Source organism: Sus scrofa, chromosome 1 (assembly GCF_054392235.1).
Source record: "Sus scrofa isolate SSC_HxYL_T2T_F1_AM1 chromosome 1, Sscrofa_HxYL_maternal_Yorkshire_Landrace_v2.0, whole genome shotgun sequence".
NCBI classification, from domain to species: Eukaryota; Metazoa; Chordata; class Mammalia; order Artiodactyla; family Suidae; genus Sus; species Sus scrofa.
This window is the reverse complement of record NC_139383.1, coordinates 249,258,239-249,271,276: the sequence shown is the minus strand read 5'-3', so window position 1 is coordinate 249,271,276 and position 13,038 is coordinate 249,258,239. Positions and strand designations below refer to the sequence as shown.

Sequence of the window (13,038 nt, the reverse complement as noted above, 5' to 3'; positions counted from 1 at the left end):
CAGCATTTTTCTCCAACTTCCCTCTGTCCTAAATATTGGGCAACAAATTACTGAATAGACAAATCAATCAAGTGGAAATTGCAACAAGAGAGAGAGAAAAGGCATAAATAACTCTTTCTGGCTTGGTGGCTGAGATGATGGTCCCTCTCACCAAAGGAGGAAACATTGGGAGAAGGGCAAATTCGAGAGGAAAGATGAAGAGTTTGGTTGGGAACAGCTGGATGTGGGATACTTGAGGAATGTTCAGGGATATGTCCAGCAGATAGTTGGAGCTAAAAATAAAAATTGGACAGTCATCAGGTTGAAACCATGGGAGTGAATGATTACCCTGATAAAAGTTGTACATCAAAATCACTGGGATACTTTAAATAACACCAATGTCCAGGCTTCATCCACCCAGAGATACTGGTGTAGGGCCTGGCCAGAGTTTGTTAAATGAGTTCCTACAATTGTAATGAACAGCTAGGGTTAAGCACCAATAGGGTAGAATAAGAGCTAGGGAAGGAATGAACAAACCTTGGGTGGCGGTATCATTTCAGGGGCTGAAGACCCAAGGGAGTCATGAAGGATACCGAGAAGAAATGGTCAGAAAGGCCTGAGAACAACCAGAGGAGCCTAGAGAGAAGGAAGTTTCAAAAAGTTGTAAATAGTCTGGCAGTTCTTTTATTACATCAAACTTAGAATTACCATTGGCTCAGCCATTCTATTTTAGGGATATACCCAAAAGAGTTAAAAGAAGATTTTAAAACAAACACTTAAACACAAATGTTCATAGTAACACTATGCACAGCAGCCAAAAGATGGAAACAACCCAAAGGTTCATCAAAGGATGAATGGATAAACGAATGTGGTATATCCATACAATGGAATATTACTTGGCCATAAAAAGGAATAAAATGCAGACTCATGCTACAACAAGTCTCAACAACATTATGGTGGGAGTTCCCATTGTGGTACAGCAGAAACAAATCCAACTAGTATACATGAGGATGTGGATTCAATCCCTGGCCTCACTCAGTGGGTTGGGGATCCGGCATGAGCTGGATGTAAGATGAGCTGTGGTGCAAGATGCAGATGCAGCTCGGATCTCATGTTGCTGTGGCTGTGGCTGTGGCCTGCAGCTGTGGCCTGGGAACTTCCGTACATCATAGGTGCTGCCCTAAAAAAAAAAAAAAAAAATTATGGTAAGTGAAATAAGGCAGGCACGAAAGGCCAATGTCATATCATTCCAATTATATGAAATATCCAGAATAGGTAAGTCTATAGAGATAGAAAACAGATTAGTGGAGTTCCTGTGGTAGTGCAGTGGTTAACGAATCTGACTAGGAACCATAAGGTTGCGGGTTCGATCCCTGCCCTTGCTCAGTGGGTTAAGGATCCGGCGTTGCCGTGAGCTGTGGTGTAGGTCGCAGATGCGGCTCGGATCCCGAGCTGCTGTGGTTCTGGTGTAGGCCAGCAGCTATAGCTGCGATTCGACCCCTAGCCTGGGAACCTCCATATGCCGCGGGAGCAGCCCAAGAAATGACAAAAAGACAAAAAAAAAAAAAAAAAAAGAAAACAGATTAGTGTTTTCTATCTCTTTGCCAGGGGCTCAGGGGAAGAGGGAATAGGGTATGTTTGTTTGATGCGTACAGGGTTTCCTTTTGGGGTGATGAAAAAATTCAGGAACTAGACAGTGGAAATGGTAACACACATTGTGAACATACTGAATACCACTGAATTATGCACTTTAAAATGATGTTTAAAGGCAAATTTTATGTTCTATATATTCTACTGCACATACACAAAAGCATATGGGACCAACCATTTCAAATACAGACAAGATAGCCAAAAGATTCATCCTGAAAAGGGGTCAAAGACTTGGCATTTGGGACCTTCACAATAGCACATTCTCCCTGGGGCCACCTGCTTGCTACACAGGTACACAAAGTATTTACGTGCTGGACTAGCAGCTGGTTGGTAGGACCTTTCCGGCTCAGAGATCATAAGATCCTGACATTTAACGTGAAGTTGTTTCCCTCTCCCTAGACATGTTGGTTATTAAAAATGCCCTGAGTGTGTTCAGAAAAATTCTCTTGACAATCTTCTGGGTATAATTCAACAAAATTGCAGAATGTGAACTCAAAGGTTAGATTTATTTTATTTTAGCTATCAAATGAGTCATCAAATGTCATTACATGCCAGGAGTTCCCTGGTGGTCTAGAGGTTAGGACTGGTGCTTTCACTGCTTCAGCCTTGGTTTAATCCCTGGTCTGGGAACTGAGATCCTACATCAAGCTGCTGCATGACGTGGAAGAAAATTTTAAAAATAAATAAATAAACAATAAAAATAATTTTAAAATATCACTACATGCCAAAAATTTTCATTAGCCTCTGGATATGTTTGACACCACAGCCACCGAAAAAACTCAAAAACCAAAACCAGACCCATGGCAAGTACAGTGCAAGGAAAGTTCTGACTCAGACCAAAGACTCTCAGAGCTGCTCAAGTGAAGCAGCTTGCCACCCTGGTGGACTGAGATTTGATTCCATGTGTCTGTGTCTGGGGAAGGAAGGCAGGATTCCAAATCTATCATGCTGAAAAAAACAGTAACAGCCACAACAATAGCACAAGAAATTAAGAATGGCTTCCAAGGCTGGGCGCAAGACATGCTTCCCAGAGCTCTTGTCCCATGACCTGTGACAGCAGGCCCTTTGCTGGCCAGGGAGCTCTTGAGGTCTTCTTTACCCTTCCCATAGACTTAGCACTGATTGTGTGTTTGTGGGCCCCCAAGTCCTTGCATTTTTCTAGTCCAGTCCCCGGGTCCTCAAATTCCTGCAGCCATCCCAAGCCATGGGATTTGGTCCAAAAATCAAGGCTTTTCATTCAGTTCATATCAAGCATCCTCTTTCTCCCAGGCCCTGTGCTGAGTGTGGTAGAGGAGACTGAGGTTAGCCAGACACAGCCCTTGGAGAGTCACCTGTGTTATAGAGAGAATGAGACACCTAGGTAAATAACTCCTAACCCATGTGAGGAGGACCCATGAGAAAGGGATGCCTAAGATGCTCCAGGGAGTCTACAAAAGGGCTGCTACCAACCAGTGGGGCAAGTGTGGTCTTCTTCATTTCTGCACAGGACTTGGGAACGGGTGGTGGCTGTCAGACAGCCAAGAACGCCAGGTGCTGCTTGCCAATCAAGACCCTGTGCAAGGGTTCAAGCCAAAGGGCCACTCTGGCTGTCTTAATTAAGCCCTAATTAAGCATTCTGCCCAGAAACCTCCTCTCCCTCCTGTGGAATTGCCCAGTTTATAGCAAACGATTCAGGGAATCGGGTCAGCTGTTCTGAGATGGCAGCCATTAGGAGTGGTGCCGACAATTGTGAAGAGATGCCAGCTTGATTCAGATCAGTGAATACGGCGGGGCCCAGAAACCCAGAAACTCAGCCCTAATTAAGCATTCTGCCTTCTGCCCCTGGGCAGTAGAGAAAAATGTCTAGTTCGGGCCACCCCACTTTAAAAGGACACAGAGTCTATCCTGGCTGGGAGTTTTGCCCGAGGAGGGAAGGGAAAGGCTATGTATGCAACAAGATGCTCAGTGAGACACAATATCTAAGGAAAAAAAAGAAAACACAGACAACAGAGTAAGTTACAGCACATCCTCTTTCCTGAATCCTTAAAAAATGCCAACTAGAAACCATATAACATTCCAGGGAAAGCAATTGTTTTAATGTAAGGTGTAAACTATGGGCCATAAAGCCATATCTGTGCTCCGGGCACAGCTGTAAAAGTGACGCTGGGCAGAGGCAGGCAGAGACACAAAACGGCAAGTTTGATTTGATGGATGCTGGATTTAGGCTACAAATTTTTTGTTTCAGTTGAATTCTCATTGTTATTGTTTGTGCACAATGATACCTCTTCTAAAGATCAAAGAGACAATTTCTGAGAAAGAATCAAAACTCGGAGGGCTGGTTCCCTGGGGAGTGGCAATGTGGCAAGCAAATGCAACTGGCCTGAGCATCAGTAGGGAAACATCTAATTTTGCCCCAGTGCTTCCCACTGGGTGACCTTCAGCAAGCCCCTTCTCCTTCCAATACATCCATTTCCACCTCTAGATCTAGAAGGATTCTAAGGCCCCTCCTACCTCTGATTCCATGATTCTCTCTGGCAGAGAGAGGTCAGAGGTCTAAACTACTCCCCATGTAACCAAAACTAACCAGTCATTGGGGCACTTCTGTGGCATGGGCATCACAGGCACCATTAACCCCCCACTTGCCCAACTTCCCAAGCTCAGAAACCTGGCATCCATCTGAGAGTCTCCATCTGAGTACTCGCCCTCCAAATCCAGCCACTCTACAACTGCTAATGTGACCTCCTGTCTGCCTTTCCATCCCACTGCCATGGTGCATGCTCAGGCCACTGGCATCACATATGCTGGGACTAGCATGACCCCACCTGACGCATGCTGTACCAGGTCGCAGGGTTTCCGTCTTGCTCTCCTTCCAATCTGTTTTCTATACCGCAGAGCAATCTCTTTCCAAGATGTAAATATGCCCTTGTCACTTCCCTGCCAAGTATTCTATGATGTTACTTCCTAACTTCCAGGGTAATTTACTGGGATCTATGATGTGAGCCCTGGAGCCAGCCCTCCTGGGCTCATATCACAGCTCTGAGACTTACTAGGTCTGTGACTCTGGGCAGGCGACTTAACCATTTGGTGCCTCAGTTTTCCCACTGGGAAAATGTGGATGGCAACAGTACCTGCCTCACAAGGCTGTCATGAGGATTAATGGGTTAATGCATGCAAGCGGCTTAGAAAAGTGCCTGGTCTATGATAAGGACTCCATAAATGGTTGCTGCTGTTTTTATAGATCTATAATTTTTATAGACCATCAAGGCCCTACCTGTTCAAGCCCCACTCAGCTCCAGCCTCTTTGCTTTCCTTTGTTTCACTGCTCTCTACCTCCCAGGGAGTCCAGCCCTACCAAACCTCTCCCAGCTTTGCTCTTGCCGCTGAGCTTTTGCACATGCCATTTCATTGCCGGGTACACTCTTGTCGCTCCCGGCTTCTCCAGTCAAATTTTTTTTTTTTTTGGGTCATTTGTCTTTTTAGGGCTGCACCCATGGCCATACAGAGGGTCCCAGACTAGGGGTCGTCAGAACTGTTGCTGCCAGCCTATACCACAGCCACAGCAATGCCAGATCCGAGTCACATCTGCAACCTACACCACAGCTCACAGCAATGCCGGATCCTTAACCCACGGAGTAGGGCCAGAGATTGAACCTGCAACCTCATGGTTCCTAGTCGGATTTGTTTCTGCTGTGCCACAACTGGAACTCCCCTTTTTTTTCCAGTCAATTTTTTTTTTAAAAAAACAGCTTTTTTGAGATATAATTCGCATACTGTAAAATTCACTTGAAGGATACAAGTCACTAGATTTGGTATATTCATGGAGTTGTGCAACCCTCACCACTATCAACTTTACCACATTTTCATCATCCCAAAAAGGAATCCTACACCTCCTAGCAGCTATCCCCTACTTTCTCCTCAACAATCCCTTTCCATTCCTAGCCAACCCCTGGTCTACCCCTATTGATTTCTAGGTCTTGGCTTATACCCTACTTGTTTTCTCTGACCTCCAACTCAGGGTTGGGTGCTTCCATATATCCACAGTTTCCCTCTCTCAAAAATTATATAATTATATATATATATATATATATAGAGAGAGAGAGAGAGAGAGATTCATATTTCAGTGAGCATAACCACAGTTGTCTGAGTCACTGTGATTCTTCACTGCTTAAGAGATGTTCAGTAAATATTGGTTGAATGACTGAAACCAAGGGTGCTAACTAACCAAAGCCCAAGCCCTATAAAAACAGCCCTACTGAAAAAAGTCAACAATAACAGAGTCTTCTCAATACTAAAAATACTAGAAGTAACAATACATTTAAAACATTACATTTTGACATTTAAGTTTCCTACAACTCTTCCCACTAGAGCCACCGCTGGAATAAGACAGATCCTTACAAAATGAGTGTGATCCAGGTGCTTGAATAAAGTTAAGTCCACAAGGGAGAGGGAAAACAGCTTTGGAGGCTGAGCAAGAAGCAAAGAAAGATCCACATTTTAGGAATCTGATATTTATAGATTTTTATGTGACCTGGCATTACCGGGTCATTACTGAGTAAGATGGAACGCATACTTTTTGTTTAAAAGAAAAGGTTAGGAACGAAAAGAGGAAAGGAAGGAGTTCTGGAAATTTTCTATAAAGCTGTTCTGTTCAGAAATTTCTATTTTCTTACAGATTTCTCATTATAAAATTAGAGCTGTGTTCCCCTGGATAATATCTATGCCCTGGAAGCTTATTTCAAAATCCAATGACCATCACAAGAAAAGCAATTACTTTCTAAATAAACATTAAGATAATTTTTTCAATAGATCAACATACTGTGGCAGAAGAGTTACAAAATAAAAGCAAAAGCCTCCCAGACTCCCTCACGCACACTTGAATCTACTTTCTACACTGAGGGCACATTAGATTTACTAAAGCACAGCTCCAGTCAGGCCTTGCCCTCATTCAAAACCCTTCAGTGATTCCCCACTGCCTTCAGGATAAAGAATGAACTCCTCAGTGGGTGTTTGAAGATCCTCCTCCTTTTGGCACTGACCTACTTGTGTGGCCTCATTTCCTCCTAATCACCTTCAAATAACCCCGATCCAAACAAAATGCACTGAGAGCCCCTGCCATGTCTTTATCTTTTCTCTGTCTCTGCCTAGAGTGTTCTTTATTCGCCCCCAAACTTGCCATCTTAAGAGTCTTCTTTCTTTAAAGACTCACTCCAATGCTATCTCCTCCAAGAAGCCTTCCGTGATGTCCTCCTCCAGAATATATGCTCTCTACTGCCTCTCGGCTTCCACAACCCTTTTATTGGAGATGATCTTCACGTATTTATCAAAGGCTGGCTAATATTACAGTTTTTTTTTTTTTTTGTTTTTAGGGTTGCACCAGCGGCATATGGAAGTTCCCAGGCTAGAGGTCCAATTGGAGCTGTAGCTGCCAGCCGACACCACAGCCACAGCAACACCAGATCCAAGCTGCATCTGTGACCTACACCACAGCTCACAGCGACGCCACATCCTTAATCCACTGAGCGAGGCCAGGGATCAAACTTGTGTCGTCGTGGATACTAGTCGCATTCGTTAACCTCTGAGCCATGATGGCAACTCCATATTGTGATCATTTCTGCACAGAGTCTGTACTTCCCAATAAACCATAAGCTCAAATACATTTTCCCCTCACATTTAACATATGCCATGAAAACAGAAGGTACTAAAATATTTGTTGAATAAGTGAATAAAGTAACAAATGATAGAAAACATAGCACAAGACGGTCAGCAGAAGGCTAATTTATCACTGTCCTTAGAGAGGTAGCAAGTTTTGACACTTAAGAAACTTACCTCGGTGGTTGGGCCATCTTGTCTATCTACAAACCTGTTTCTATTGTAATCCCTGACTTACTCTCATTATTTGCCCATAAATATTTCACTCCTGCTAAATGTGTTGTGTTTTGTGTGTGTGTGTGTGTGTGTGTGTGTGTGTGTGTGTTATGATGATGGGAGGAAGTGGAGTGAAAAAAAGGGAATTATTATTAAAGACTGAAAACAGAGAAACGCCTTTGGTGAAGAAAGCTCAAAAATCTACAAAAAAGCCCAAGTGTATCCCTGCACTGGCTGTCAAATGGGGGGGTGGGTAGGGAGTGCAGTATGATTTAAGTCCTATCAGGCAGTGGTTCTCTGACTTTATTGGAGTATGGGGTGACCAGGAGGGCTTGTTAAAAGACAGATGGGCCCTACCCCCGAGTTTCTGCATCTGTAGGTGGGGCGGAGAGTTTGCATTTCTAAGTTCCAGGAAATGCTGATGGGGACCACCCTCTAAGGCTCATCTATGCTGAGGATTCAAGGGAGGAGGATCAGCTGTCCTACATGGCACAGGCATTCCTGAAGCTAGAGAATTTTTTTTTTTTTGGTCTTTTTAGGGGTGCACCTGAGACATATGGAAGTTCCTTGGCTAGGGGTCAAATCAGAGCTGTAGCTGCCAGCCTATGCCACAGTCACAGCAACACCAGATCCAAGCCTCGACCTACACGGCAACTACCGGATCCACAAGCCATGGAGCAAGGCCAGGGATTGAACCCACATCCTCATGGATGCTAGTCAGATTCATGACCACTGAGCCACAATAGGAACTCTAAGAGAATTTTATTTTTAATTAAATTAAAACATATGGAAAAATTAAGTTGGAGAGTGGTTTTTCCTTCTCACTTGTAATTCAGAAGCTATATTCTACAGGTTAAACCAGAGTTATGGAGTAGGGCGTTAGGAGACTTGGGTTCAAGTCCTGACTGTCACTAATTAGCTGTGTGACCAAAGACCACTCGTTACCGTCTCACGACATCACTGCACCATGGGAAACACAGAGATATTCAACCTAAAAAATCTCCAGTGTCAGGTCTTACAGCCCACAAGCTCACAGTTTTGAGAATCTGTTGGCGATTTAGTTCCAGAAGTATTTAATGATTATCCCATCTATATATAAAATGATTAAAGACACTGTAACTCCAAACACAAAATAAACATGAGAAATAACTGCCAATTAAACTGGAGAAGAACCTATAAAAAATCAACTGCAATGATGAAGACTGCATTTGTACTTTTTAAACAGGTTTGAGGTATAACATGCGCTCAAGAACAAATGTGCCAGGGGAAGAGACTAAAAATATACAGCAAAGATATTACAATAAAAAAAAAAAAAAAACCACCACTCCTTTTCTGAGAAGAGTCTAAAGAAAACAGGATAGGTTACAGAATGAGAGAACATCAACTCACCAGTCAAGCAGAGCTAAAGGGAGCCCTCCAAGGAACAAAATCTGCCCCTCTTCCCAAAGCTGGCACTTCCTTCCCATCCCAGGACACTGTTTCTGGGCCTCCCGACACACAGCTATTTTTAAAGATAAAAGGCCACATTCCCCAGATCGTGGCCACAAGAATGTGAATATCAAGTGACCTTCCCATAGCTCGTCATTCACCTCAAGTAAAACCGACTGCGGGGCCATGTGCGCAAAGTTGGATGGTCTCTGTGGCATGGGTCCCACTTAGCTGCTGATACTGGGCAGCTGCTGCCATGCCCTCAACATGAGTCTGGCCTCTCTCCTTTCAGCTCCACAGGCCCCGAAGTCCTCCAGATGCCATTCTCTTCCTCAAGACCTCAGCCACCTGAGCTAGCCCAGGGAGGAAACCCTAGAGGTCCTTGAATAGCAAACTGGCCTCCTCTGTGCCAAGGACAACACAGAAGGTGATGCCCGAGGTCTCACGAGGCATCCGTTTGATGCCTGGAGAGTTTATTCTGTGCCTGGTCTCTCGCTGGTCCTGCCCAGCCGCCTTCCGTTCAAGTTAATAGCAACAGCATTAAGTCGATAAGCCTCGCAGCATCCCAGGGAGGTAGGTCACCCTCAGGCACATTATCCCCTCTTAACAGATGGGGAAATGACGCCACGGAAAGATTAAATAACCTGCCCAGCCTCGAGAGCCTGCCACAGGTGGAGCACAAGACGATCCCAGCCCCCGTGCCAGCTCGTGAACAGAGATGCTCAGATGAAGCCCTTTGACGTTCTAGGGTCCCAGGGCAGAATGGCTGATGGGCTCAACAGAGATCAAAAAATATATAAGCGCAGAGGTAACCTTCTTAAAACCAAGCCATTTGTCTCTCTCTTCCTGTGTCTCCCAAGAAGGCCATGAGAGAAAAGATGATTTTTAATACACACATATTAGCTGAAAGATGGTGTGGATGCCATGAGAGGCCAACACAGGCCTGTAGGCGGCGAGGGGCCTCAGTGTCTAGGATCAAAGGAGGGGGGAGACCAAGTAGGGTTCTATCAATGACCTCTGTCCTCTGCACCCCACAGAGCCCTGCACGAACTGGTGAACCCTGGCCTGAAATTACATCTATCTCATTCCTTTACATAACAAGGACTTGCACATCGAACATAGGCCAATCACTGAGAGAGACACAAAGATCGCCTGGACTCTCCTTGCAGTCGAAAAGAACTGTCATCAAGGAATGTACATAAATCCCTAAAATACAAAGTAAAAATGAGGAAGGACCACAACAGAGAGGCTGGTAGAATGCCTGGGTTTGCTGGTGGGAGATCCCATCCAGCTGTGGCTACAGTGGGATGATATCAGGGCAGGCTTAGTGGAGGGGGTGACCAGACTCTGTAGGAGAGGAGACGGAGACCTGCAGGGGTGGCAAGAAGGGAACTGAGGGCAGTGGCTGGAGAAGGGCATCGAAAGTACACAGAAGGGAGAGTTGGCACAGGCCTATTCTGAAGACAAAGCCTCCAGAGTGATGGGAGGGACACAAGGTGTGTGAAGTAGGATTGAGGGATTGAGGGTAGGAAGGGCAGGTAGAAGCCATCTCACCCAAGGCCTTAAATGTGGGATTAAGGAGGTTAGGTTTCACTGCTAGCCTTAGAGTCTAGCAATGTACCTTGCGCAGGAGGCACTGAATCAAAGTTGGTGGAACAAAATGCAGAAGGCAATTTCATTTGTGGAAGACCCAGGGCAACTGCGAAAAAAGACCACCCCCAAAATGGCCTTAATTTTTTTAATCAACTGACAGCCAGTCAGGACAACTCCTAAGTTTAACTATCTCTAATATATGCCACATTCCACCCCAAATGGAGACCATCGTACCTGCCATCAGCTTCTCACTCAAGAACACTGTGAAAATGAATGATGAGGTAACGTCTGTGAAATGCTCAAAGCTCTTTGGAGATGTGTGGCAAAAGGCATCACTATAATTAATATTTAAAGAGATTACCCAGCTCTGATCTCTTTTTCTGCAGACTAAAGTTACGTCCACAGGATACGGTGATGCCAGATTGGCCTCGAAATAAACCTTTCCTACAGACAGCACCCAGCACAGGTGCTTCCTCCTGAGTCCCTTACGTATGGCTGATGGTGCCCATGATCACAAGGCGAGGGTGGCGTCCAAATTGGTTATCCAAGGATGAGGGGGCAAAATGCATTCAAAAGTCGGTCTTTTTTGGGACCCCATTTTTTAAGCATAAGGGAGAGTCTCGCGAAGACTTTAAGGGAGATCATTTTAGCAAAACCCACATCCTAAGCCAGTTAACATTTTTAGATCTAACGCAGTGCCCAAGAAAGGCAGAAATAAGAATAGTACCCTGGGCTCAATTACAAATGGAGTGGAAACAATAATTTCAAAAGTTCAAGGGGAAAAAAAATCAATCTATTTCCTTCCCCCAAAGCTTTTACTTCTATAAATACACTCACACAAATGGACCTAAGACCACTCTTCCTTACGAAAACACTACCTGTCTGGAATTTGCAAGATAAACGATGGGCCTGCCTTGCTTTCAACCCACTGAAGCTCAAACCACTGCTCTCTGAAAGCTTCTCCCCTCTTCAATAGCAGTCGTTTTCCCCCTCTGAATAATAAAGCAATGCGTGCGCCTGGTAGAAAAGTTTGAAATTTTTCTCGTTTGGAAAGAAGAAAATAAAAATTACAACTTGTCGCTATAATCTACAAGTTGCTAATTATCCCTCCAGCCTTTTTGTGTGAAAATACACATTGGACAAAATTGGGAACTTACTGTATATACCGGTTGATAACCTGATTTTCCGCTTAGCACCCAGTGCTATAAACATTCGCATGTCTCTTTATTATTCTGCAGCACTATTTTTTATGTCCTGGAGATAGGAGTGCCATTTATAAAGCTAATCCCCTATTGTTGGACATTTGGCTTAGTCAGTCTATCAATGTCTGTATCACAAATAATGTTGAGATAAATATCTTTGCATAATACCTCTCTAGTTATTCTCTTGGGATAAATTCGCAGGAGTGTCACTGCTGGGTGAAAGTTTGTACAAGTTTGTAAGGCTTTAGATGCAGTCAGATTGTCCTCCAGAAAGATTATCCCAGCCTCACTCCCCGCCAGTAGGAGAGCTACTTCCTCCAGTTGCTCGCTGATCCTTAATTTAGTAGATTTATAAAGAGGGTATTGCTGCTTTTATCTGCAGTCCTTTGAATACTCTGCAGGCAGATTTTTCCCTAAATGTTTTGTGTCTACAGTATTTTTTCAGAATATATTTTTAAACTGTGTGCTTCTGTTCATCAGAAAGCCAGTATCCTACTTCTTCTCCAAAGGTTATTTCCCCCACCCCACTGCCAGGGGCAGCCCATGGTCTGCCTGCTCAGCACCCGCCACCCACATTTTCCCCCAAGTGCCTTTTACTCCATTCTCAACAAACATTTCACAGTTGCAGCAGTAAATCGGATGAAGAACCCAATAATCAGTAATTTACTCACTCACCCATGTATTCACCTGCTATCTCTTGGGGGTCTGTAATGTTCCAGGCACCCTACTGAGACAGAAGTATAAATGAAATCTGTAAAATATACAAACAACTTATACAACTCACTAGCAAAAAAGCCAACAACCAATGGAAAAATGGGCAAAAGATCTGAATAGACATTTCTCCAAAGAAGATATATAGACGGCCAACAAGCACATGAAAAAATGCTCAACATCACTCATTATTAGAGAAATGCAAATCAAAACTACTACGAGGTACACCTCACACCAGTCAGAATGACCATCATTAATAAGTCCACAAATAACAAATGCTAGAGAGGGTGTGGAGAAAAGGGAACCCTCCTACACTGTTGCTGGGAATGTAAACTGGTACAACCACTATGGAAAGCAGTATGGAGGTACCTCAGAAAACTAAATATAGGACTACCATATGACATAGCAATCCCACTCCCAGGCATATATTCAGACAAAACTTTTCTTGAAAAAGGTACATGCACCCGTATGTTCATTGCAGCACTATTCACAACAGCCAAGCCACGGAAACAACTTAAATGTCCATTGACAGATGAATGGATTAAGAAGATGTGGTTTATATACACAATGGAATACTACTCAGCCATAAAAAAGAATAAAATAAGGCCATTTGCAGCAACATGAATAGAAC

The 13,038-nt window shown here is 44.1% G+C and overlaps 1 protein-coding gene across 20 annotated transcripts in view; it reads right to left on the bottom strand.

The window, feature by feature from the left end:
• FRMPD1 (FERM and PDZ domain containing 1) overlaps positions 1-13,038 on the bottom strand; it is a 179,335-nt gene that overhangs the window by 84,734 nt on the left and 81,563 nt on the right. For 4 of the 20 annotated variants that reach the window (XM_084989860.1, XM_084989886.1, XM_084989852.1 and 1 more), the window contains one exon: positions 517-615. The exons of 13 other annotated variants lie outside the window; for them this stretch is intronic. The gene's annotated coding sequence lies outside the window, so the exon portion shown is untranslated. Of the gene's footprint in view, positions 1-516; positions 616-8,862; positions 9,070-12,371; positions 12,421-13,038 lie in introns of those variants that run through there. 3 more of the 20 variants (XM_084989864.1, XM_084989879.1, XM_084989834.1) reach the window with 3 other exon arrangements.